Genomic DNA, 27771 nt, shown 5'->3' with positions numbered 1-27771 from the left:
TTAGTTTTGCTTTCTGCTGCAATTGCTTTATGAATTTGGAAGGCTCCAGTTTGTGAAAATAAAGACAATTTTTTATTTACATTTATATTGAAATAAAGAATAGATTTGCCTTTCTAATCTAGGCTTCATTAACTTTAAAAACCCAGCAGCATATTTTCCAACACCAGTCTCCCACAATGACTTGAGAGAACTGAATTTAAGATGGCCACCACAAATCACCTGACATCCACTACCAATGCATTTACAGTATATATCTCAAGGTAGAAACAAACAACCAATTACAATACTTCTTACTAATACAGAGAACAACCACCCCATTCACCAATCACAATACTTCTTATTAAACATAGGAAATAATCACCACATTCACCCCTCCTTTTAAAACATGCTCCAACCTAAATAACCTTTACAATTTATAATTAATTTATTTACAACTAAAATACAAATATAATATTTCAACAATTTTAAAACATTACTATCAATTTAAAAGTCCATTTTCAATCGGTCGACCGGATATCTTATTCGTGTCGACCTTCTTAACCTTGGTGAAATTCCTTGCCCTCCCACACTCGGAGACACCGAAGTATCAACTGCAGGAAGGCTATCCATATCCCGATTATCAACGGTTTCCGGATTGGAAATCCCATCAGGAAGTAAACTAGGACGGTCATGAACATCCATCAAAGGCTGACTAATAGAAGTATAATTATCTGCAATAGGATTGGAAACATTCGTAGTATCTATAACAACATCCACATTATCTGAATCATGACTATTATTAGTATCCTTGGAAGAGGGCTGGCCACCACAAGGAGCCAAGTCTTTAATTGAAACAGTACTTTCTTTCCCATCTTGGAATCGAATATGAGCATATTGGGAATTTGCCTCCAACAGCTCCACCTCCTCCACTAAAGGATCATATTTTGACAATCTAACATGGCGTCGAAGCAACACAGGTCCCTGCATAGTAAGCCATGAAGGTACCGAATATCCCGTAGTAGATCTCCGCGGGTAATTAAAGAGCCTTTCATGGGGGGTCACATTAGTAGCCGTTGAAAGCAATGATCTAATGGAATGCAGGGCATCAGGCAGTACCATTTCCCACTGTGTATTCCTAAGATTTTGGGATGTCAAAGCCAACATAACTGCCTTCCAGATCACCCCATTGTATCGTTCGCACTGTCCATTACCCTGGGGGTTATACGGGGTAGTTCTACTAGTAGAAATTCCCTGACTCTGAAGGTATTCCTTCAACTGGGAAGACATAAAAGAACTTCCTTGATCCGAATGGATATACGCAGGCATCCCAAAGATGACAAAAATTTGAGTCAGACATTTGATAACTGTAGCAGCTGATACATCTGCGCAAGGAAAAGCAAAAGGAAACCTTGAAAACTCATCCACAACAGTAAATATGTATCGATTTTGAGTCGTTGAAGGAAGAGGCCCCTCAAAATCAACGCTCAAACGTTCAAAAGGAGAAGTAGCCTTTATAAGATGAGCTCGTTGAGGCTTAAAGAAATTCGGTTTACACCGAGCACAGATAGAACATGATGAAATCATCCGCTTGATGTCTTCAACTGAAAAGGGCAAATTCTTACTGTGCACGAAGTGTATCATCCTCGTAACCCCAGGATGACATAAGGCATTGTGAAGATTAATAAGCGTATCTCCGTGAATGACAGAACAATAAGCCCTCGACAGTGCATCAGCAGCAACATTATCCTTCCCCGGACGATAAACTATATCAAAATGGTAATATGCCAACTCAATCCTCCACCTCATTATTTTATCATTTTTGATCTTTCCAAAATGTTTAACATCAAACATAAAGGACACAGATTTTTGATCGGTTACCAACGTGAAATGTCGCCCCGATAAATAATGTCTCCATTTACGCAGTGCTTCTACTATTGCATATGCCTCTTTCTCTATTGAAGAATGCCTTTTTTCACTATTGTTCAAAGTACGTGAGAAAAAGGCCACAGGTCTTCCATTTTGGTTCAGAGTAGCCCCAATTGCAAAATCAGAAGCATCCATCTCAATCACAAAGGGAACCTGCTCATCAATAGAATGCACAACTGCTCCTAGGATATCCTTTTTAAATTTATCAAAACATGTCCTGGCCTCCCATGATAGAGTATATGTCGTAACCCAGATAAGGGGCCGGATCTTCTGCAAAAAGTTTGCAATCCAATTAGAATAGTAAGAAAGCAGTCCAACAACTCGTTGCAAAGCCTTAGAATTAGTAGGATAAGGTAAATCGATCAATGGTCGCAGACGTTCTGGATCTGGTTTAATCTTATTTCCCGAGATAATGTACCCCAGTAGATTTACCTCAGTAGTCGAAAAGATACACTTCTCTTTATTAAAAGTTAAACCAACTTTTTCCGCAGCTTGAAGGAATCTTTCTAAATTAGAATCATGCTCCACCCTTGATTTACCACACACCGTGATATCATCTAAATATGAAAAGGTGTCAGAGAGAGAGTTATCACTTATAAAAGCATCCATTGCCCGTTGAAAACAAGCAACACCATTAGTAACACCAAATGGTATTCGGCAAAACTGATACAGCTTTCCACCAGCCTCAAAGGCTGTATATGGTTGATCCCTCTTAACAATAGGAATCTGATGATAAGCACTCTTTAAATCAATAGTGCTAAAAAACTTATACTGAGATACTTTGTTGATCAGCTCATCAATCTTAGGCAAAGGGTACGCATCTAATTGAGTGTACCTATTAATAGTTTGAGAGTAGTCCATCACCATTCGTTTCTTATGCCTCTCGTTAGTGGTGACAACTACCTGAGCCCGCCAAGGCGAACAACTAGGTTCAATGATTCCTTCCAATAAAAGACGTTGGACTTCAGAATTAATAAATTCTCTATCCTGACTGCTATACCTTCTTGACTTGGTAGCAATTGGCTTACAATCCGGCATCAAATTGGAAAAAAGTGATAATGGAGAAATGGATAAAGAAGTTAATCCGCAAATGGATAAGGGTGGCTTAGTCCCTCCAAACGAAAGACTGAGAGACTCGTGTAATTTAAGCACAACATGACCAATCAAAATATCCGCACAAAGATTAGGCAAAACAGATAGGCATATATTAGTATACATATTACCTAGAAGAATCAATTTCACAAGGCAACAACCAGCTACTTGTGAAGTAAGGGTCGTCTGAGCCATACACACCTGATAAGTAACAGGCAAGATTTTCAAACACTTTTCCTTCGCAAACTGAAGACTTATAAAACTCTCGGTACTGCCCGTATCAATGAGAGCCTTCACTTCTAACCCATTAACTTGGGCCATAACTATAGCTTTGTTTAGGCCATGAGCAAATGCAGCAGAAATTGATGCAATAAACGCCCTCTCTACAGGTTGAATAGTCGCAGAAGAGGAGGTAATTGAACCTAATGATTTACAAACACGTGCATAATGACCTCTCTTGCCGCATTTACTACATACAGCCTCCCGGGCAGGACACTTCAAACGAGGATGTCGGACGTTCCCACAAAAATAACACTTCTGAATCCTAGAGGCAACAGCCGCCGAAGTAGAAGGTGGAGCTGTTGGAGTAGAAACTATTTCAGAATCTAGTAAACCACTCCCATTAAGTCCACCTAATTCCTTTTCATCCGGAACTGCCGAAACCACAGTCACAGGCCGATTAGAAAGAGCATAAGAATCCGAACTTCTCTGAGCCATATCCAATTTAGGAGCTTGCTCAAAAGCACTCTTGAGATCCAAAGCCTTATTTTCTAACAACCGCTGATGAATTGATCTAGACAGTAGTCCATTCTTCGGCCGTCACGGCTTTATAATTACAGTTAGCACTAAGGTGCCGAAGTGCTTGTAAATAAGTATCCAATGATTCTCCCACCTGCTGCCTACGGGCAGGTAGAAGGTAACGTGCAAATACCTCATTCTTTGGTTTAACAAAAATCTTCTCCAATGCAGAAATAGCCAATTCGTAAGTTTTACAGTCCAAAATATACTTATCCACATCCGGAGCAATGTAGTTGATCAGCATATTCAGCTTATTCAGAGACTCTTGTTCCAACACACCCAAAATGTTTGTAAATGTACAATACCAATGTTTCCATTTATCATCCACTCCTGCAGAATTAGGGTCAGCATTGAATCGTTCCGGTTGAAGATATCGCTCCATTCTGATAAAAAGTTAATATATTGAAATAAAGAATAGATTTGCCTTTCTAATCTAGGCTTTATTAACTTAAAAAACCCAGTAGCACATCTTTCAACACCAGTCTCCAACAATGACTGGAGAGAACTGAATTTAAGATGGCCACCACAAATCACCTGACATCCACTACCAAAGAGTTTACAGCATATATCTCAAGGTAGAAACAAACAACCAATTACAATACTTCTTACTAATACAGAGAACAACCACTCCATTCACCAATCACAATACTTCTTATAAAACATAGGAAATAATCACCACAGATATCTAATCTATTTACACTTAATCTGTCCTTCATAGGCTTTCGGTGAACCGGACGGTCCTCTCCCAAACACACCAAACAATCCGTCAGTGGGGCCTCGGAACGAGTCGTTATGAGCCTCTGACGAACGGCCCTTCCAGTTTCGGGAACCCTCCCGTCTTCCTCCTCCTCCTCCTCCTCCTCTTCTGGTCCTTCAAGCTCGGCTGGCATTGGCTGGGTGCATTGGATGGCGAGGTTGTGGAGCATGCAGCAGACAACGATGATGTGGGTGACTCGATCCGGCGAGTACTGCAGGGCACCCCCCGAATGGTCGAGACATCGGAACCGCTGCTTCAGCACGCCGATTGTGTGCTCCACAGTGTTCTGTGCCACCTGATGGCTGGAGTTGTAGTTCTCCTCTGCCTGGGTGCTTGGCGAACGTAGCGGTGTCATAAGCCATGGGCACAGAGGATAGCCCTTGTCTCCAAGAAGCCAGCTCGTGGGTGAGCCAGGGCCTCAAAAAGGTCTGCCACTGTGGTCTGACGCAAGATGAATGTGTTGTGGCTGCTGCCAGGGAGTTGTGCATTGACTGCGAGGATCAGCAGCCGGTGGTCACACACCAGCTGTACATTAAGGGAGTGGAACCCCTTGCGGTTGCGGTAATCCTCAGGGTTGTTCACAGGTGCCCGCAAAGCCACGTGCATACAGTCAATGGCGCCCTGCACCATGGGGAAGCCAGCTATTGCCGCAAAGCCTTCTGCACGCTCCTGCTGCTTCTCCGGTGTCAAAGGGAATGAAATAAATTGCTGCCTCCTGTTATATAGGGCATCTGTAACTTGACGGATGCAGCAATGCACTGCAAACTGGGAAATGTTAGCTATGTCCCCAGTCGCAGCCTGAAAGGAGCCGCTGGCACTTCACAGGAGCGTAGGACAGACAAAAGTTTAACACCGAACCACATAAGGAGATATTGGGACAGGTAACCAAAAACTTGGTCACAGGTAGGTTTTCACGAGTGTCATCAAGGAAGAGAGAGAGGCGGAGAGGTTTAGGGAGGGAATTCCAGAGCTTGGGGCCGAGGCAGCTGAAGGTACGGCCGCCAATTGTGGGGCAATGAAAATCGGGGATACACAGGAGGCCAGAATTGAAGGACAGCAGAGATCTCAGAGGGTTGTAGGGCTGGAGGAGGTTACAGAGATAAGGAGAGGAGCGAGGCAATTGAGGGATTTGAAGACAAGGATGATTATTTTTAAATCGAGCCTTTGCCATACTGGGACCCAATGTAGGTCAGCGAGCACAGGGTTGCTGGGTGGACCGGACTTGGTGCGAGGTACGATATGGGGCAGCAGGGTTTTGGATGAGCTGAACTATACGGAGGGGGAAGATGGGAGGCCGGCCAGGAGAGCATTAGAATCGTCGTGTATGGAGTATCAAAGGCTCGGATGAGGGTTTCAGTAGCAGATGAGCTGAGGCAGGGGCAGAGACGGGTGATGTTACGGGGGTGGAAATAGGCGGTCTTGATGTTTGAGAGGATATGGGGGTCGGAAGCTCAGCTTAGTGTCAAATAGGAGACAGAAGGGAAAAAGACAAGCAGAGAATAACCATTTGAGTCTGTACAAGCAACAGATCTGATAAATTCCCAGGATTAACTCACATTCCCGATGTATATGCAATACATTGACAGCAACATTGTCCAATGTCCGGGCAGAAGGTGTGTAAGAGTTTGCAGTAAGATTTAACTGCAGAAGCTGCTTGGCCCATAAGAACACTCACAGATCAGATCATGGTGTGAATTGCCAAGCTCCGTACAGCTTGTAGATCATTAGCACCTTCATTATCGACAGTCTCACAAACTTTTCAAACTTTCATGAAAACATTACAGTTCATATGAGTGTCTATAAGTGTGCCTGTGTGAGTGTATTTGGGTGAGTGAGTGTGTGTGTGAGACTGAGAGTCATAGATTCATAGAGTCATAGAGTTATACAGCACAGAAAGAGGCCCTTGGGCCCATCACATCCACGCCGGCCATCAAGCCCTGTCTAATCTAATCCCATTTTCCAGCATTTGGTCCGTAGCCTTGTATGCTATGGCATTTCAAGTGCTCATCCAAATGCTTCTTGAATGTTCTGAGGGTTCCTGCCTCTACCGCCCTTTCAGGCAGTGAGTTCCAGATTCCAACCACCCTCTGGGTGAAAAAGTTCTTCCTCAAATCCCCTCTATACCTCCTGCCCCTTACCTTGAATCTATGCAACCTTGTTATTGTAAAAAACTGCACATTCCACCCCGAACGCCATCAAACTGTCGCTTTTGCTCCGGTCCTGACGTATTATTTCCATCTACATTGGGGAGACCAAACGCAGATTTGGTGACCACTTTGCAGAACACCTCCGTTCAGTCCATAAGAGGGACACCGAGCTTCTGGTTGCCTGTCACTTTAATTCACCGCTCCATTCCCACTCAGAGCTCACTGTCCTCGGCCTCTTGCATTGTTCCACGGAAGCTCAGTGTAAGCTCGAGGAACAGCACCTCATCTTCCGATTAGGCACTCTGCAGCCCTCTGGACTCAACACAGAGTTCAACAATTTCAGCTCATAACCTCGGCCCTTATCATATTTAGATATTTTATGCACACTTTTTGTTTGTCCTTTTCCTTTCTTTTCTTCCCTCCCACGTGGCAGCTGTCTTTCATTCTATCAGCGCAATTCACACTTAGAAACATAGAAACATAGAAGATAGGAGGAGGAGTTGGCCATTCGGCCCCTCGAGCCAGCTCTGCCATTCAAGGAGATCATGGCTGATCATCTAAACTCTGTACCCTGTCGCTGCCTTCTCCCCATATCCCTTGAGCCGTTTAACCTTAAGAAATATATCTAACACTTCATCCAGAGCCATCCTCTGTTTCTTAACCTGTCCCATTACCATCTCCTCTTGCCTTGAATATCTCTTAATGCCTCTTTAATTCTCCTGCCTTCGATCCTATCACAGACCTTCCCTTCTGTTCTTTCATCCCATCACCCATTTACAAGCCCCTAAACTTGCTTTTAAATCTGTTTCTTTTCCTGCTTTTTTCCAGTTCTGACAAAAGGTCATTGACCTGAAACGTTAACTCTGTTTCTCTCTCCATGGAAGCTGCCTGGCCTGCTGAGTTTTTCCAGCATTCTTTGTTCTTATTTCAGATTTCCAGCATCCGCAGTATTTTGCTATTGTATAATTTCGCTGTTTGTTTCCTTCCTTAGAATTAACTTAATGACGATTGTGATCCTATCTCGGTGGCATAGTGGTTAGCACTGTTGCCTCACAGCGCCAGGGACCCGGGTTCGAGTCCGGCCTCGGGTGACTGTCTGTGTGGAGTTTGCACATTCTCCCCGTGTTTGTGTGGGTTTCCTCCGGGTGCTCCGGTTTCCTCCCACAGTCCAAAGATGTGCGGGTTAGGTTGATTGGCTATGATAAATTGACACTTAGTGTTAGGGGGATTAAATACGTGGGGTTACAGGGATAGGGTGGGATATGTGTTGGTACGGGGATCGGGTTGGATATGTGTTGGTGCAGGCTCGATGGGCCGAAATGGCCTCTATCTGCACTGTGGGGCTTCTGTGATTTCTGTGAAGTGCAGTCTCTCCAACTGTGTCATTCGCTACCTGGTGGCCATGGCAACAGCGGATCTACCCTATCAATTCCCTTCAGAATCTTTTATATTTCAATGAGATCTCCTTTCATTCTTCTAATCTCCAGAGAGTATAGGCCCATGCTACACCATTTCCCTTCATAGGACAGCCCCCTCATCCCAGTAATCAATCGCGTGGACCTCCAAGGCAGGTATATCCTTCCTTTGATAAAGTAACCAAAACTGTGCACAGCACTCCAGGTGTGGTCTCACCAAAACCCTGAACAACTGCAGCAAGACTTCCTTACTCTTGTACTGCAACCCCTTGCAATAATGGCCGACATGCCATTTGCCTTACCCATTGCTTGCAGTACCTGCATGCTAGCTTTCTGTGCTACTTGAACGAGGACATACACGTCTCACAGAACATCAATATTTAAAAGATTCTCACCATTTAAAATATATTCTGTTTTTGTATCCTTCCTTCCAAATTGAATAACCACACATTTCCCTACATTATACTTCATCTGCCACATTACTGCCCACTCACTTAGATTACCGATATCCCTTTGCAGATTCTTGGTGTTCTCCTCACAGCTTGCTCATCAGCAAGGTTTCTATCATCAGCAAACTTGGTACATTACACTCAGTCCCTTCATCTAGGTCATTAATATAGATTGTAAATAACGGACGCCCCAGCACTGATCTTGCGACACCCCACTAGTTACAGCCTGCCAACCCGAAAAAGACCCATTTATCCCTACTCTCTGTGTTCTGTTCTTTAACCAATTCTCTATCCATGCTTCTATATTACCCTATACTCCATGTACCCTTATCTTCTGTAATAACATTTTATGTGGCACCTTATCGAATGCCTTTTGGAAATCCAAATATACTACATGCACTTTATCTACCCTGCTAGTTACATTCTGAAAAATCTCGAATAAATCTGTCAAACACATTTTCCTTTCCTAAAATCAAATTGACTCTGCTAATCAGGTTATGATGTTCCAAGTGCCCTGATTCCACACCCTTAACAATGAATTCCATATGGTCAGCAATGTATGACTTGGGACAGCAGCCTGATGAAAGGTCATCTACCTGAAACGTGAACTCGGTTTCTCACTCCAGATATTTTCCTGCCCTGCTGAGTGTTTCCCGCACTTTCTGTTTTTATTATTGATTTCCAGCATCTGCAGTATTTTACTTTTGGTACCTAATTTCCAGCTGGGTTGCTACAAAAATTCGAACATATGTTGTATCTCCTGAGTTTGTAAATATCTGAGTCCCAAACGCTCATCCTTGTGACACCACAATAGTTACAGCCTGACAATCTGAAAATGACCCATTTATCCCTACATTCTGTTTTCTCTCTGATCACCAATCCTCTCTCCATGCTAATAACTTACCCCCAAACCCATGTGCCATTATCTTGCTTAACAATCTTTTATGCGGCACATTATCAAATGCCTTTTGGAACTCCAAATATACTATATCCATTGGTTCCCCTTTATCTACGCTGCTGGTTACATCCTCAAAAAACTCTAATAAATTTGTCAAACATGATTTACATTTCATATAACCATGTTGATGCTGCCTAATCATATGGGCCCTGAATTTGTGGCCAGAGGCTTCCCGTAATGAATTGCCTCTGATCTGCAAATAAAATGCCCCTGATCTGCAAATAAAATGCCCGTGTACCTGGTGGTTTGGGAGGTCTGGAGATTCATGGTCTTGGGCTTCTCTGGGTACCCGCGGATAGAGGCTCACATACCTCAGTGGCGCACGTGGTTTGCAAGTGCCCCTGGGATCAGGTGGACCATCCCAATGAAAGAAAGAATGGGATCCCAATCATATTTATGGGGATTCCATATGTATGGAAACACCATATGCATAAATGGGCATACTCCCAAAATTACAACTACACAGCAAATAAATAAGAAATACATATTTAAAATTAATTAAAATGGCATTTAATTAAATATTATACAAAAATGTAATTTTCTGAAAAATAAATAAAAATGTTGAAAGGGGCTAAAAATAAACTTACCTTATTGCACTAGATTTTAAATGTATAAATTATTGATAAAAAATTGATGGATTCGGAGCTGTTTGGAGACCAGTCACTAGTGGTGTCCCATAGGGATCAGTATTGGGATCTTTCCTCTTGACCATTTTTAATACTGATCTAGATATAGGTGTTGGGGGCACGATCTGCAAGTTTGCAGATAGTACTAAGATTTTTGCGCCTGTCCAGACTGCTGATGATGCTCGATTGCTTCAGGCCGCTCCTGATGTGTTGGGGGCTTAGGCTTGTGATTGGCAAATGATGTTTAACTTGGTTAATTAGGACCAGGGGTCATAAATTTAAGTTGTAAATATTAAGTACAAGGCCAGCACTAGCTGAGATGTCAGGGGGTGGGACACTTCCCAGAGAATAGTGGGGCTCTGGAACCATCTGCCGGCTCAAGCGGTGGACGCCGATTCGCTGACTTCCTTCAAGCGAGAGCTGGACCTGTTTCTGGCCGGGCTGGAGATCAATTTGTACAAAAGCTTGGTACTGTATAGAATTATCAGTCTGGAGTGATCTCCTGGTCTAGATTCGATTGCCTGGGGGTGTCGGAGAGGAATTTCCCAGATTATTGCCCCTAAATGGGCCATGGATTTTGGCTGGTTTGTCGCCTCTCCCGGGAGATCACATGATGGCGGGTGCAGTGGAAAGTGTATTTATTATGACAGGCAAGTTATCACACTTGTGTGGGACATGCTGGATGGAGCAGAGGGTATTTTCCTGTCCTTCTATGTTGTTAAGTGTTTGTAGGTGTGGCGGGGTCCCAGAATCATCCCCGGCTGCTCTTTTCCATTTGATCCCGTGCTGTGTTCCTATTTAATGCCCATCACCCGTTGCCTTGAGCAGATGGTGGCGGGCCTTCTCCTTGACCCACTGCTGTCCTTATGGTAATGGTGTTCCCATGATGCTGTTAGGTGAAGAATTCACGTGTTTTGTCCAAGTGATGATAAATGAACGGTGATATATGTGCACGCTAGAAAGCTTTGCTTATTTTTGTAGTTCCCATCTTTACTTAAAGTGGCGCATTTCCCTCCCACCGGAGCAGGAAGGTGATTGGCTCCTCTGAGATACACGAGACCAACTCCAAATATTTCCCACCTCCATCTTTCTGCGCGAGTGCTTCAAGTTGCTGTGGCAACCGGTTGCTGCCATCACCCAGAGCTCACACTCACAGTATTGTAAGTCTGTTTGATATCGAAAAAACTCACCTCAGGGGGCCCAGTCTGTCAGATCGGGGCAGGACCGGATACACCTGCAAAAACCAGTGAGTGGGGGCAGAGTTATGAGGGGCTTTCCCCTGTTTAACTGATTTTCATCTTGCTGACAATACGGCTTGGGGAATTCTTTAGTTAAATGTATATTTCTGGTGAGTTGTTCCATTCCACATGGCATCCTGGGAATGAATTATTTGCCTGTTTCAGACTCGTGGTAACTTTATAGTAACACCTCAGCTGTGTCCGTTCATTGATCTGTGTTAAATATTCAAGCTCTTTTCACTCTCCAGATCTACATTCACTCTTGGAGAAATCAGACACACGTTTAATTTCATTTATTGAGATACAATGGACAGTTTCTGCAAAAGAAAATCTTGCTTCTGATTCCCTCTTTGGATTGGATCATAACGAGTTACCCATTTACAGGCCGCACTCCCTCTGATTGTGTTAGATTCTTTAGAGCTTTAATGTTTCATTGACCTATAAACACAGGTAAAAAATCAGCCAAACCGCTCCTGGATTCTTCTATTTCACTTCAAAACTACAGGGAGAATTGCTGCTCCTGTTGTACCTGAAATTACTGATACATTTGAACACAGTAAGAGACTATTTATCCTGACCTGTTAATAATTTTTGTTATAGATTTGGGAAAGTTTACACAGATTACGGCCATCTTGTACTCTGATTCAGTCTTTGCGATAAGGGTTAAGTTTATTTGCAGACACTAAGATGTCATGTGTTTCCAGTGAATTAATGACATTACCCAGATATGCTTCCTCCTGATACATTGAACCGCTGGATGATATTCAGACTATGTTCAAACCCCCAGATGAAATGTCCAGCAGCAGTATGTCAATATTTCACGGGAGCATTCAACAAAACGCGAGCACAGAAATCACCACAAAGCCAAGTGCTTCCTGTCAGTTCAACAGAACAGCAAAACACACAGCGACTGCTCTAAGACTCTGCAGACTGCGAGCGGCTTTTCACACACTGGGGTTATGGAAGGTCATCCTAGATTCAAAGTGATCAGCATCTATAAAACACTTGCCTTTTCGTTTATAGGGAACACATCACGTCTCTCCCTGGTACAGTACATCGATGGTGAAAATTCAGATCTTCTTATTACCTGTAAATATGTCTGCTGGCTGTCCTTCTCTCTGAGATTCTCACTGAGTGATTGAAACACATTTCCTCAAATATCTGGCAACTTGTCCCAAAAAGTTGCAAAGTTATGGACTGCGACTGTGAAGCAGTTCTGACCGGCACGGCTCAGACACACTGTCGCCTTGAAGTGGATCAATGCAGCAAAACTGCGAAAGAATCAATGGTGGTCCCTGGACAGAGGGTGACTGTAGAATCACAACAGTCAGCGACAATAGTCAGAGCAGGGTCAGCTCCAGTGAAAAACTGGGCCATAAACAAAGGGGTCGCTGTACATTGGGTAAATGCAGCAAAACTGCGCATTAACAATGGAGGTCGCTGCTCAGTGGGTGAATGTAGAATCACTGCAGTCAGTGGTAATAGTCAGAGCAGGCTGGGCTCCAAAACAGAACTGTTAAAAAGTAAACAAAAATTCCAGGAAATAAAATATATATTAGTAGGCAATGATAAGTACCCAAATAAACAAATTATGTGGAACATAATGTTCCAAGAGGAAATAATCAGTGAAGATAAATGAACAATCATTCAGAACCGTGATCCTTGTGATGGGGATAGAAACAATTTTGGGCAGTATTTCTTCAGAGTGCACTGATTCACAGACTGGCTTAAAACCACTTGAACATACAATGATAACAATTACAAAGAACTTCATAGAATCTACAGCAGGAAAAAAAGGAAGCTTGGCACAACTGGACTATGCCAGTGTGGAAATTCCACACAAGCCTTCTCCCACTCCAATGACCTCATCCCACCATGCCCCGTACCCGTCTATTACCTTCCCTCTCATTTAAGTATCACGCCTCCCATTGAATGTATCAATGTTATTTGCATCAAACACCCCATATGGCATCGAGTTCTACATTATCACCATCGTCTGTGTGAAAAATAAATCCACCTAACTGCTTTATCTGATCTGTTAGAGGCTATTTTATATTAATGCCTCCTTGTCATGAACTCAACCACAAGCAGCAACAGTTTCTCCACATTCACGCAATCAGACTCCTTCATAATTTTGAAGATCTCTAAACTGCCTCCTCTTAGTCTTCTCTTTTCCAGAGAGCAGAGCCCTGGCCGGCCCAATCTTTCTGACAGTCGCATCTTCTCAATTCACGTATAATTCTTGAAAACATTATCTGCATTTACTCTAGTCCTTCATTATCATTTTTATAGTCATAGGGCTAGATTTTCAGTCACTTGCGCCAGCAGTTAGCGCCTTAAGAGAAGTGATTTCCGGGCGCTATGCGTGTAGCGCCCGGGCGCAGCGCAGTTTGCGGCCCACCCCAAATTAAGTTGCCCATTAGCGCCGGCGCAAAGTTTAGCGCCCGCCCGGATGCGCGCGCAGAAAATGACGTCACATCCTTGTGCAACGCCCTTTGGCCGCCCCGATTGCAAATTTCAGTCGGACCGCCCCATTGTGCGGCGGGCGGCTGGAGCGTTTGGAAAAAGGAATGCAACACAACCAGCGCGGGCCCCGGGGGGCGCTAATTAAAGGGAACGTCCTCTCCAGTATAAAGGCCATCCTTTTTTCAGAAAACAGTCTTGTGCAACGCATTTCTGGAGACACAACAAGGAGGATAGCTAACTGGTTTCAAGCAGCAAGAGCCAGGTATTTTTGGACTCAGGCCATAGCGCTGCAAGTGGCCATTTGGAAATTAGACTGTTTGCCAGGATTTGATGGGGGCTGCATGGGGTGCCAACGCGCAGCTGCAGCGCCATGTCCGTAGGGCTCGCAGACGCATTGTGAGAGGGGCAGCCCTGGCTAGAGGCAGAGGGGGCTACAGGCGTCGGCCACGTAGGCCTTACCCAGTCAGGCTATACCGCCAGCAGCGCTCCTACCTAAACATGAGTACCGCGCGATGTGTTAGAAGGCTCCGATTCCGAAAGGAGGTGATTGCAGAGATCTGCCACCTGCTTCGCCGAGATCTGCGGCCAAAGCTCAGGTGCAGGACGTCTCTGTCGGTGGAAGTGAAGGTGACGGTGGCATTGAACTTCTATGCCACCGGCTCCTTCCAATACGCTGCTGGGGACATAGCAAACATCTCCCATCGCTGCATCCGCCACGTGACCGAAGCACTGTTCAGAAGGAGAAGCCAATTCATCTCCTTCCCCATGGCCCTCGAGAGCCAGCATCAGCGCGCATTGGGATTTGCCAGACTCGGGGAATTCCCCTTGGTGCAGGGCGCCATTGACTGTACGCATGTGGCTTTGCGGGCCCCTCTGGAGCATGGCGAGCAGTATCGCAACAGGAAGGGCTACCATTCTCTGAATGTGCAGCTGGTATGTGACCACAAGCAGCGCATCATGGCAGTCAATGCCAGCTTCCCAGGCAGCAGCCACGATGCCTTTATCCTGCAGCAGAGTACTGTGCATGACATGTTCCAGGCACAGCCTCCCCCAAGAGGATGGCTCATCGGGGACAAAGGCTATCCTTTGTGCACCTGGCTCATGACCCCGCTCCGTGCGCCCAGGACCGCTGCTGAAGAGGCCTACAACGAGAGCCATCAAACCACCCGCAACATCATCGAGCTAACTATTGGGGTCCTCAAGCAGCGGTTCCGCTGCCTTGATTGCTCCGGAGGAGCTCTCCAGTATTCGCCGGACCGGGTCTCCCAATTTGTGGTGGGTTGCTGCATGCTACACAACCTGGCTATCCGCAGGACTCAGGCACTGCCACCTGACGTTGGACCAGCACCTCAGGAGGAGGAGCAGGAGGAGCATGAGGAGGAGGAGGAGGAGGAGGAGCAGGAGTACGTTCCCAGGAGGGAGCGACCAGGGCCAAGGGCCGCACGACGCCACCTTATTACACGGTACTTCTAAGCCCCCTGTCAGGGAATGGCCAGGGGCCATGAGGGAAGATGAATGCAGCCGCTCCGCAAGCCCTCAGCCGGCGAAGCCAACAAACACTAAGAAGAACAACCATGGAGACTGCATGAATAAAGATAATTTTTATTGCACAAAAATGAAAAGCCCTTCCCACATGAATCCCCAAAAACAATAAACGGGCCCCACAAAAAGGCCAACAAACGACTCACTCCCACAAACTGGGGAGGAGCCACTCCACCTTTCTTCAAACCGGGCCTCAACGTCGGCCTAATGCAAAAAATAAGCCCTCCAAAAGCACAACCATGGGCAAAATAAAGATGGCCACCGCCATATTAAAGGAAAGCTGCCCACACCCTCTACTGAGTGGCCCGCGAGGGCGAGACCTTGGCCAGCCTTTTGCCTCCCCTGCCCGGCCTGCTGCTCCTTCGCAAGCTCTGCCCAGTGGCTGCTGCGAGGCTGGGGGAAGGCGCCTGAGGCTCAGATGCCCTTCCGCCAGATGCCGCTGGGGGGCGGCCTACACGGCGTTTGGGCCTCCAGGGGCCATCTGCTGAGTGGCGCACCTGAGCCTGGCCACCATCAGCTGCAGCCGCTTGCCCTTGACGCCCCAGAGGGGGAATGGCGGCGACGGATGGCGCAATGTGGGCCAGCTGGTGTCTGGGATGCGCTGGCTGGTGCTGTGGCGTGGTGGCACTCGGCCGGGCCCGCACTGCAGGATCCACAGCAATCAGCCGACGGGCGGCTTGCTGGGATGGTCCAGCGCGGCGGCTGCCCTGGCGATGCCTGCCTGAGACAGCGCGTGTGGCAGCAGTGAGTGGCCCTGTGGTCCTGGTGTGCGCGCGCATCACATCCACCAGGGTCTTGACGGCATCAGTCAGCATGCGGCCACTCGCGGCAGTTGCTGCCCCGAACTCGCGCACACTGGTCGCCAGCGACTCGATGGCCTCAGGCATGCGCCCCACCATGCTCATGAGCTCCGTGTGGCGCCGGTCCGAGTCGTCGGCCATCTTATCCAGCTTCTGCACCTCCTCCGAAGTGAAGGTGTCCGGACTGGAGTCGCGACTCTCCCGCTGGGGAGGAGGGGGCCGAACTAGGGGACCCTTGCCGCGTTGGTGACGGCGAGTGTGCCGAGCAGGAGCACTCCCCTCTGATCCTTCCCCCCTTTGGGGAGAAGGCCGTGGGCCACGCGCACGGCTGCTGGGTGGCTGGACGCCACTGGTCCCAGAAGCTGCATTGCCCTGCGACAGTTCCTCCAGGCACTCGTCCAGTGAGGAGGTGTCAAGCATTTCCTCCTCTCCTGCGGGACGTGACTGTTCCCCCGAAGGTCCGGCTTGCTCCTCCTCCTCCTCCTGGTCGGAGGTGCTGTCACTGGCAGCTTCAGGGTCCTGGTCGTCACCAGCTGAAAGCAGGAATGCACAAGAGTAGCTTCAGAGTGAGGAGACGGCATCAGCGAGGGAGTTAGGACTGGTGGGATTCAGCGCATTGGTGGGACAGTGGCAAAGGAGGTAGCTCGGATGGGCCAGTGCGACGCGAGAGGGCCAAAAGGCGAGGTCCTTACCATTGCCGGGCAGTGGAGGGTCGGATACACCGCACGCTGTGGGGACAATCACACAGGCTCCCATGAGCACACACACGCGCTCCTCCAGCCGAGTGAGCTTCTGCAGCTTGGCGCGGCCACCCCTGGCACGGGCCTGGCGATTAAACGCTACTTTAGCCTGCAAGAGAAAGGACGGGCTGTAAGTGCGCAATGAAGCCCTGATGTAGTGTGCACTGCCTCCCATGGTGGAATAACTTGGACAGAGTGAAGCCCTGATGTGCTGTGCACTGCCTCCCATGGTGGAATAGCTTGGACAGTGTGAAGCCCTGATGTAGTGTGCACTGCCTCCCATGGTGGAATAGCTTGGACAGAGTGAAGCCCTGATGTACTGTGCACTGCCTCCCATGGTGGAATAGCTTGGACAGAGTGAAGCCCTGATGTACTGTGCACTGCCTCCCATGGTGGAATAGCTTGGCCAAAGTGTAGAGTGCCGAATGGCCATTTGATGCTCATGACAGTCCCAATGCTGCTGGCTGAGTGCTGGCCAATAGGACTTTCAGGTCCCTTTGCCCATCATGTCAGGTGTACATGCAAGAATGAGCAGGAGACTGGAAAGGCTACTCACCTTCACAATCCTGGTCAGATCGTTGTATTTTTTACGGCATTGTTTGTGGGTCCTGGGGGCCTCGCCGGTGAACGTCACCCTCTGGGCGATCTGCTTCCAGGCTTTGGTGTAGTAATGGTGGGTTGGATTCCTCCCACTCTCTGGAAACAAGATCTTGCGCCTCACCTCCAGAGCTGTGACCATTATGTCCAGATCACCCTCTGAGAAGCGCAGGGCACACTGACGGGCCTTCTCTGGCGTTGCCATGACTCCCTGGGGCTGAGCAGCAGTGTTGAGGCCTCTTTGCAAGGCTGCAGTGTGCAGGGCGTGGCAGCAGACCAATTCGTCCCTTCCCCCTTTAACAGCTGGTCGGCACCACGGGGTCTGCTGTCAGTGCAAAAATGACCGCACCCGCGCTGCGCCCCGCCTGGGCGCTATCCCTCTGGACCGCCGGCTTAGCGCCTAAAGGTAGGAGTGGAACGCCTCTTTTAGCGCTCCACCACTCTCTTAGGGCGAAGCCACTGAATTTCCGGCAACGGGGCGCTACTTTGGGGCGGGCGCTAACTTCGGGCGGGCGCTAAGGTTAGCGCCCCAAAACTGTCTATACTGAAAATCTAGCCCATAGAGTCATAGGCCTAGAAATTCAGTTCTGACGCTATTGCGGCGCTAAAGTCGGGCGCCCGCCGGAAAGTGCAGGCGAGCTCGCCGAAATTCAGTAGATTTGGCCAACTTTTTGGCCGAGCGCTGCACAAGGCGTTGGAACCCTGTGTTCAGGCGCTAATCCGGCGATGCAGCCTAATAACGCCGATTCCGGGCGCAGCGCAGGTGCGATCATGTGGTGAGTGTCAGCAGACACCCTGACGCCGGCCAGCTCTTAAAGGGGGAAGGGTCAACTTTGACTGCAGCCACGCCCTGCATGCTGTAGCCCTGCAACTAGGCCTCAGGAGTGGTTGTGTGGTACATCAACGCCTGGAGGACATGGAGAGGGCCCGTGAAAGAGCAGAACGCTTCTCTGAGCATGCGCTGGGTGTGCTCCTTCATGGGGTGCGCAAAAGAAGGCGGGTCGTTTGCCCGGCTCGTGGCAGGAAGGCTCCCAGGAGCCAGTTCAGGGAGGCCTGGACCAAAATTGCCCGGAGGGTCTCCTCCACCTCAGATGTTCCCAGGAGTGCGGACCAGTGCCGCAAGAAATACAACGACCTATGTCGGCTGGTCAAGGTGAGTACCCTTTCCAATGTCCCCCTCATCCTTGCATGTGCACCTCCCATTAGGGCCAAAGGGACATCCAAGGTCTAATGGCCAGCCCTGCTGCCGCTGCAATGGCACTTGCATGTTAATCAAGAGCTCTTTCTGCACTTACCACACTGTGCAAGCTATTCCACCATGGGAGGCCTCACACACAGCTACAGGGCACCACACTGTGCAAGCTATTCCACCATGGGAGGCCTCACACACAGCTACAGGGCACCACACTGTGCAAGCTATTCCACCATGGCAGGCCTCACACACAGCTACAGGGCACCACACTGTACTTAGACGCCCTCCTTTCTCTTGCAGGCCAAGCTGGCGAGGTACGCCAGGAGCCTCCGTCTCACTGGTGGAGGCCCTCGTGATTTCCAGGAGCTGACGCCTCTGGAAGAGAGGGTGGCCCGACTGCTGCGGCACCCGGTGATTGGGCCTGTGGCGATCGGCGACGCCGACCCTATACTTGAGCCCACTGGTAAGGACAGGACCGGCTGCACCTCTATCCTTGCCCTCGCGCATCAGATCTACATCCTTCCCCACTGGCCGATAAATGCGCATAATGCACCAGTGCGGCCTCCCTCGCTGTCGGCCTGTCCTCACTCTAAAGCTACACTTGTGCCTTCCTGCTTTCAGCTGCTGAGGAGGAGGTGCTCCCTGAAGCCCACACAGCCAGGCCCTCGGAGGAGGAGGACGTGGAGGAGCAGCAGGAAGGCGCCACCTCGGGAGAACCCTCCTCCGCTCCAGGAGATGCCAATGAAGTGGATACGTCTGGCGTGCCGGAGAGCCAGGGGGAGGTGGGGGAGGGGAGCCCCGAACCTGGTCCTAGTGGCATGGACGCCCGCGGCAAGGCTCCGGCGGCACGCGACCCTTCTGCCCAGAGGGGGGAGGCGGTGGAGGGGAGGGCAGAACCTGGTGTCAGTGGCGTGGCCGCACACGGCAGCGCTCCGGCGGCACGCCAGCCTTCCGGCCAGAGGGTGGAGGCGTCCTCCAGTCCGGACTCGGACGTCGCCCAGGAGGTGCGCCTCCTGGACGAGATGTCGGCGGCGTCGGAGCGCCGCCACGTGGAAATAATGGAGGTGCTGGCACAGATGCCTCAGGCCATCGAAAGCCTCTCTCAAAGTGCGGTGGCTTTCGGCCAAGCCCAGGCCAGGGGCCTAGAGGTTTTCTCTGCAGCGCACGCCAGGGGGGTGGAGCTCCTTGTGGCAGCGCATGAGAGGGGGGTCGAGCAGCTCGAGGCAGCGCAGCACGCCACTCGCCAGCTGAGAGGTGCTGTCGAGACAATGGGACTGCAGATGCGGGGACATGCCGGCGCAGTTGGGGCACTGACTTCAGCGACCCTCGCACTTGTGGGGAGGCGTCGCCAGGCCAGGCGCCGCCCTGCTGCCGCACACCGGTCTGGCCACCCACAGTTTGGCGCGCTTGCTCCCCGGCCAGGCCGGCCGCATGCACGTGTGTCTGGCGACCAGCGCGCGCCTGACATCACCCACCTTGTACCCATTGGTGCAGGCGAGCCTGTCACTCCCCCAGCCACGGTGCAAGGAGCTCCTGCAGCCACTGAAGAGGGCCACCCACAGCTGCAGCAGCCACCAGCCGGCCCCTCCCGGGCCCGCCCTCGTGTAGGCCGACCCCCAAGGGCATCTGGCGAGACGCCTTGTCGCCCTGAGGATCCTTCCCCCAGCCTCGGCACAGCCTCACGGCCCAGCTTGAGGCGCAGCAGCAGGACGGGCCGGGGCAAAAGGCGCCTGTCCACAGACTCGCCCTCTCGCCACACCCAATAGAGTGTGTTCACCGAGGGTTTGGGTGATGCGGGGGCTTCTGTTCTGGGGGGCACTATGTGTTTCTGTTTTATGGGGGTGTTTGTGTTGTTGGGGGGGCTTGTTTTTGTTGGGCCAGTGACGAGGCCATTTGCATGCTGATGTTATGTTAGTCCTCCCCAGGTTTTGGGAGTGACAGAAGTTTGTTACTGTTTTTTGGGGGTCTTCTCTGTTTTGCTCTTCCATGTGGGAAGGGCCCTGAGGTTTTCAAATAAAGATGTTTATTTATTAACCATGTGCAGGTGTCATGTTTCAAGTGGTTGTTGGGTTAACCGGCTGAGGGCTTGCGAAGCAGCTGCGTTCAGTGAGCCAGGCCATTCCCTGCCAGGGGGCCTAGAAGTGTCGAGCAATAAGCCCCCGGCGGACGACCCTTGGACCTTGTCGCTCCCTCCTGGCCTGGTGCTGCTCCTCCTCAGGGTCCTCCTGCTCGCCCTCCTGAGGTGGTGGGCCAATGTCAGGTGGCAGTGCCTGAGTCCTGCGGATAGCCAGGTTGTGGAGCATGCAGGAGACCACGACGAACTGGAAGACTCTATCCGGCGAATACTCAAGAGACCCGGATGAACGATCCAGGCAACGGAACCGTTGCTTGAGGACGCCTATCGTTTGCTCTATTAGGTTCCTTGTGGCTTGATGGCTTTCGTTGTATGCCAGCTCCGCTGGGGTCCTGGGCGCGCGGAGCCGGGTCATGAGCCATGTGCACAAAGGGTGCCCTTGTCCCCGAGAAGCCATCCCCTTGCTTGAGCCTGTGCCTGGAACATGTCAGCCACAGTAGTCTGTCGCAGGATAAAGGCATCGTCGAAGCTTCCTGGGAAGCGGGCATTGACAGCTAGGATGCGCTGCCTGTGGTCACACACCAGCTGCACATTTAGGGAATGGTAGCCCTTCCGGTTGCGGTCTTGCTCGGCATTGTGGATAGGTGGCCGCATAGCCACATGCGTCCAGTCAATGGCGCCCTGCACCATGGGGAAGGCCGCGATCCTGGCAAATCCGAATGCACGCTGCTCCTGCTTGGGTTGGGTCATGGGGAAGGAGATGATTGGTGGCTCCTCGTGAAAAGTGGTTCGGTGACCTGTCGGATGCAGCGATGCGCGGCGAACTGGGAGATGGTCGCGATGTCCCCAGTAGCAGATTGGAAGGAGCCAGAGGCATAGAAGTTGAGAGCCACCGTGACCTTCACTTCCACCGAGAGAGACGCCCTGGACATGAGCTGTGGCTGCAAATCTGCATGAAGCCGCTGGCAGATCTCTTCAATCACCTCCCTTCTGAAGCGCAGCCTCTTAACACAATGCGCCGCAGTCATGGTGAGATATGAGACCTGCTCCCGGTATTGCCTGACTGGGTAAGGCCTACGTTGGCGACGCCTAATGGCCCCTCTGCATGTAGCCATGCCTGGGCCTGTCTCAAAGCGTCTGCCAGCCCTTCGCACAAAATGTAGGAAATGAGGGTTGGCCCCCCATGCAGCCCCCATGACAACGTTCCAAACAGCAAAATCACAAGGATGCAAATGTCAAAGCAGTGGCTAGAAGCCAAAAATACCTCTCCTATGGTGTCCGAAATCAGTAATCTCTGTGCCTTGCTCTCTGTGCAGAAATCCAAACCAGTCACGTCATTGCAGCGAAATGGCTAGCTTTTATGGGTGAGTGGATGTGCCCTTTAATTAGCGCTCCCTGAATCCCACAGGGCCTGTGTTGAGTTCCATTTCACAGTTCTTAGTAGCGCCACGCCAACATCGGCCGGGCGCCACTGAATTTCCGGTTTGGGGCGCACAAACGGCGTTGCACGACGGAATGACGTCATAAGATGCGCGCGCAGCTGACCGGGCGCTAACACTTTGCGCCGGCGCTAAAGCCCAGCTGAATTTCGGCGTAGGCGCAGATCCGGCGGTGCCCGGCCGCTAAGTGGATAGCGCCGGAAATCTGGCGCTAACATCTGGCGCAAACAGCTGAATTTCTAGGCCATAGAGTTATACAGCACAGAAAGAGGCCCTTCGGCCCATCGTGTCTGCGCGGTCCATCAAGCCCTGTACAATCTAATCCCATTTTCCAGCATTTGGTCCATAGCCTTGTATGCAATGGCATTTCAAGTGCTCTTCCAAATGCTTCTTGAATGTTGTGAGGGTTCCTGCCTCTACCACCCTTTCAGGCAGTGAGTTCCAGACTCCAACCACCCCCTGGGTGAAAAAGTTCCTCCTCAAATCCCCTCTAAACCTCCTGCCCCTTACCTTGAATCTAGGCCCCCTTGTTATTGACCCCCCTAATAAGGGGAAAAGTTCCTCTTTATCTACCCTATCTATGCCCCTCATCATTTTGTACACCTCAATCAGGTCCCCCCTCAGCCTTCTTTGCTCCAGGGAAAACAACCCCAGCCTGTTTAGTCTTTCTTCATAGCTGAGGCGCACCATCCCAGGTAACATTCTGGTGAATCTTCTCTGCACCCTCTCCAAAGCAATCACATCCTTCCTATAGTGAGGCGACCAGAACTGCACACAGTACTCCAGCTGTGGCCTAACCAGCGTTTTGTACAGCTCCATCATAACCTCCCTGCTCTTATATTCTATGCCTCGGCTAATGAAGGCAAGTGTCCCATATGCCTTTTTAACCACCTTATCTACCTGTTCCGCTGCCTTCAGGGATCTATGTACATGTACACCAAGGTCCCTCTGACCCCCTGTACTTCCTAGGGTCCTACCACACATTGTGTATTCCCTTGCCTTATTTGTCCGTCCAAAATGCATCACCTCGCACTTTTCAGGTTTAACTTCCATTTGCCACTTTTCCGCCCAAATGACCAACCCGTTTATATCGTCCTGTAGACTGAGGCTTTCCTCCTCGCAATTTACCACCCCACCAATTTTCGTGTCATCTGCGAACATACTGATCATACCTTTTACATTCTCATCCAAATCATTTATGTAGATCACAAGCAGCAAGGGACCCAGCACCGATCCCTGAGGTACCCCACAGGACACAGGCTTCCAGTCATAAAAGCAACCTTCGACCATCACCCTCTGCCTCCTGCCACTCAGCCAGTTTAGGATCCAACGTGCCAAGGCACCCTGGATCCCATGGGCCCTTACATTCTTGACCAGTCTCCTATGCGGGACTTTGTCAAAAGCCTTACTGAAGTCCATGTATACCACATCCACAGCATTTCCCTCATCCACACACCTAGTCACCCCCTCGAAAAATTCAATAAGTTTGGTCAGACATGATTTACCCTTGACAAAGCCATGCTGAATATCCCCGATTAATCCTTGCCTCTCCAAGTGGAGACTAATTTTGTCCCTCAGAATTTTTTCCAATAATTTCCCTACCACAGATGTTAGGCTCACTGGCCTGTAATTCCCTGGTTTTTCCCTGCTCCCCTTCTTGAATAATGGTACTACGTTTGCTGTTCTCCAGTCCTCTGGTACATCCCCTATGGCCAGAGAGGTTCTAAAAATTTGTGTCAGAGCCCCTACAATCTCCTCCTTTGCCTCACACAGCAGCCTGGGATACATCTCGTCCGGGCCTGGGGATTTATCCACTTTTTGGCCTTCTAAAACCGCAATACCTCCTCCCTCTCGATGCTAATATGTTCACGTATATCACAGTCCCCTTGCCCGATTTCTATGTCTACATCGTCTTTCTCCATAGTGAACACAGATGCAAAAAATTCATTTAAAACCCCGTCTGCATCATCTGGCTCCACACACAGATTGCCACTTTGGTCCCTAATGGGCCCTACCCTTTCCCTGGTTATCCTCCTGCCCTTAATATACTTATAAAACATCTTAGGATTTTCCTTTATTTTGCTTGCCAGTGTTATTTCATGGCCCCTCCTCGCTCTCCTAAATTCTTTTTAAAGTATGCCCCTGCACTTTTTATACTCCTCCAGGGCTTCCCCCGTCTTTAGTCTCTTGTAACTGCCAAAAGCCCCCCTTTTTTTCCTAATGCATTTCTGTATATCCCTTGTCATCCAAGGTTCCCTTTGCTTGTTGGTCCCCCCCCTTGACCTTTACGGGAACAAATTGGCGTTGTACTCTCTCTATTTCCCTTCTGAAAGTCTCCCACTGCTTTGATGTGGATTTTCCTATAAATAGCTGCTCCCAGTCCACTTTGGCCAGATCCTGCCTTATCATATTAAAATCGGCCTTCCCCCAATTTAGAACCCTTATTTCCGAGCCGTCTTTGTCTTTTTCCATGACCACCTTAAATCTCACCGAATTATGGTCACTGTCGCCAAAATGCTCTCCTACTGACACTTCCACCACTTGCCCGGCTACATTCCCTAGAATTAGGTCCAGTACCGCCCCCTCTCTTGTAGGACTTGCTACATGTTGGCTCAAAAAGCTCTCCTGGATGCACTTTAAGTATTCTGCACCTTCTAAGCCTTTCACACTCTGACTATCCCAATTAATATTGGGGAAGTTGAAATCCCCCACAATTAATACCCTATCATTTTCGCACTTCGCTGAGATTTGCCTACATATCTGTTCCTCTATCTCCCCCTGATTGTTTGGGGGCCTATAGTACACTCCCAGCAAAGTGCTTGCCCCCTTTTTGTTTTTAAGTTCTACCCATATGGCCTCATTAGACGATGCCACTAATATATCATCCCTCCTTACAGCAGTAATTGACTCCTTAATTTATATTGCAACACCCCCTCCCATTTTACACCCCCCTCTGTCTCGCCTGAAGATTCTATGCCCCGGAATATTGAGCTGCCAGTCCTGACCCTCCCTCAACCATGTCTCCGTGATAACAACAATATCGTACTCCCATGTGTTCAACAACAACTTCAGTTCATCCACCTTATTTGCAAGACTCCTTGCATTAAAATAAATGTCTTCCAGCCTTGCCATATTCCCTTTTGCCTTCACATATTTGCTCTGCTTTCCCAGCTGACTTGTTTTTTCCTCCGTATTTGGCTGTAAATCACCCCCCACTATAGCTCCACTCTGTATCCCATCCCCCTGCCAAGTTAGTTTAAACCCCACCCCAACAGTGCTAGCAAACCTCCCCGCAAGGATATTGGTCCCCCTCTGGTTCAGGTGTAAACCGTCCGACTTGTACAAGTCCCACCTTTCCCAGAAGCAGAACCAGTGATCCAGGAAACTAAAGCCTTCCCTCCTGCACCATCCCTTTCACCACCATTCATCTGTTCTATCTTCCTATTCCTATACTCGCTAGCACGTGGCATCGGGAGTAATCCAGAGATTACAACCTTTGAGGTCCTGCTCTTTAATCTTCTACCTAGCTCCCTAAATACTTGTTGCAGGACCTCATCCCTTTTTTACCTATGTCGTTGGTACCAATGTGAAACATGACAGCTGGCTGTTCGCCCTCTCCCTCCACAATGCCCTGCAGCCACTCAGTGACATCCTTGATACAGACCAGAACTGCACACATTGCTCCAAGTGATCTAACCAAGGTTCTATAACATTTAAAATTACCTCGCTGCTTTTATTTTCTCTGCCTGTAGAAATGAATCCAGCACATTGGGTGGGTGCTCGGCAAGTCAGGCAGAGGAGCACAGCGTAATGAGCAGCAGCAGCAGACTCATGACATGCTGCAGCACGTCGGCTGGCAGCTCCATTTCGGGTAACTCGCAGTCCGGATGGGAGGAGGGGAGCCGGGCATGGTGGCCAGAGCGGGAGAAGCAGGCCACCACACATGGAGTCAGCAACAGTGAGGAGAAGGCCGCGGTGAAGTGGAGGATGGAGCGGCTGAGGGACAGCGTGCTCCCACTGCCATGGGAAGCCATTGTATTGAATCTGAACGCGGCACTGTATGTATAGCTGACGCATCCCTACGGGGAACAAGCATTCCTTTGTACTTGTTACATATGGCAAATAAACCTAACCTGAATCTGTATCTGAATCTATATTCCCAGGTCTCTTTAGTCCTCTACTCCATTTAGTTTCTTACCATCGAAGGAATAAGTGGCCTCCTCATTCCCACCAAACAATATAAACCACCTCAAGGTAAGGAGAGTTGGCAGGGATATATAACAACAGAGAAGCTCTGTGATAGGGTGGAAGGCAGGAATGTTTAAATGGACAACAGATTCATTACCTGCACCCGCTGTCTGAAAGAATAGGAGCAGGGATTATGATCTGAAACTGTTGAACTCGATGTTTAGTCTGAAAGGTTGTCAAGTACCTCATCGAAAGATCAGGTGCTGTTCCTCGAGCTTCCGTTGAGCTTCATTAGAATAGTGCAGTAGGTCACGGTCAGAGATGTCAGAGTGGGAGTGAGGCGGAGAATTAAAATGACATGTGACCAGAAGCTCAGGGTCATGATTGCAGACTGAATGGAAATGTTCAGCAAAGCGATCACCCAATCTGCATTTGGTCCCCCAAATGTAGAGGAGACTGCATCGTGAGCAGTGAATGCAGTAGACTAAATTGAAAGGCGTAAATCGCTGTTTCACTTGGAAGGATGATTTCGGGGCCTGGACGGTAGGAAGAGATCAGGTGAAAGAGTAGGTATTGCATCTACTGCGCTTGCTTGGGATGGTGCCGTGGGAAGTGCAGCCAGTGTTGTGGGTGACGGAAGGATGGAACAGGGTGTCATGGAGGGAACAGTCCTTTCGGAATGTTTAAATGGGGGTGGAGAGGAAGATGAGTTCGGTGGTGTGATGTAATGTTTAACTACTTGTCGAAATTCAGCATCATACCGCCACAATGAAACATCAGAGCAGGTGCTCAATAGTAGACAAATGAGATAAGCCTCGAGAGACAACTACAGAGATCGTTCATTGGACACCCGCTTTCTAAAAGTTGACCCAAATTGTGGATCGAACTTCTATTGGCAATCACTGAATAAACAATGGAAAATTATACAATTATTGAGTGAACTGATGTGTTTAAAATTGTCGTTTGGAACATAATGGAACCGATGCAGAAAGAACTAAAGAGAGCAAGAGACAGGAGCTGAATCATTGTACTGAACCATCACTCACAAGCTAACAAGAGCTAAACAAAAAAGGACATGAGCCGAATCACTGCACTGAATTTTCACTCACAATTTAACAATAAGAACTAAATACCCATAGAGCAGGCACCCGCTATTTGAAGCATCGAAATAACATAAGAAATAGGAGCTGGAGAAGGCCATTTGGCCCTTCGAGCCTGCTCCGTCATTCAACAAGATCATGGCTGATCTTCTTCCTCAACTCTACCTTCCCCCACTATCCCCATATCCCATAATTCGCTTCGTACCCCCAAAAATATTGACCTCTGTCTTGAATACACTCAACGTCTG

The sequence above is a fragment of the Somniosus microcephalus genome, chromosome 30 (assembly GCF_052327205.1).
Source record: "Somniosus microcephalus isolate GS21.2 chromosome 30, FLI_Smic_1.0, whole genome shotgun sequence".
Classification (NCBI taxonomy): Eukaryota; Metazoa; Chordata; class Chondrichthyes; order Squaliformes; family Somniosidae; genus Somniosus; species Somniosus microcephalus.
This window is presented reverse-complemented; position numbering follows the sequence as displayed.